This window comes from Penaeus monodon, chromosome 21 (genome assembly GCF_015228065.2).
Source record: "Penaeus monodon isolate SGIC_2016 chromosome 21, NSTDA_Pmon_1, whole genome shotgun sequence".
NCBI classification, from domain to species: domain Eukaryota; kingdom Metazoa; phylum Arthropoda; class Malacostraca; order Decapoda; family Penaeidae; genus Penaeus; species Penaeus monodon.
This window is the reverse complement of record NC_051406.1, coordinates 38,538,478-38,539,094: the sequence shown is the minus strand read 5'-3', so window position 1 is coordinate 38,539,094 and position 617 is coordinate 38,538,478.

Here is a 617-nt window from a genome sequence, read left to right as displayed (position 1 = left end):
ACTATCTCACTTCATCATCATTAATAATGTAAGTGCGATGTTTAAAGCATCATAACAACAATCATAAATTTTTTCGTTTACTGAAATAATATATATATCCGACGCTTAATAATATATAACAGAACAGCATCCGGTCTCTCATCACTTACATAACCGTATCCGCTGTTGTTATTATCACTTTGGAAAACCTGAAAATTCCTAGGATGTTTTATTGGTGTTCTTCATTTCTGGGAAATTTTAGGTTAAGATATGACGAACTTTAATAGGAAACTTAATGGAAAGAAGAGATGATGATAATAAGATTGCTAGGATTATTATTCATTTGCTTGAAAGATTTATGCTAAAAAGTGGTCTTTGGTTTTCCTTCGATATTACTATTTGTCATTTAGATATTATGAGCGTGATTGTTACTAAAGGTTAATGTATTATGGACAATAAAAGTGATACGTTACCATTTATCAGCTAGTTTATTTATTCATTGGACATAGGGCTGGATTCCTTTTACTGAAAGTTTAGTCTTAATCTATGGCATGATTGGATTAAATGCGATAAGTTTAAATGATTATAGTACTTGTGAAACAGACCACACTTAAATGTATACATTTCTTAGGCATTTG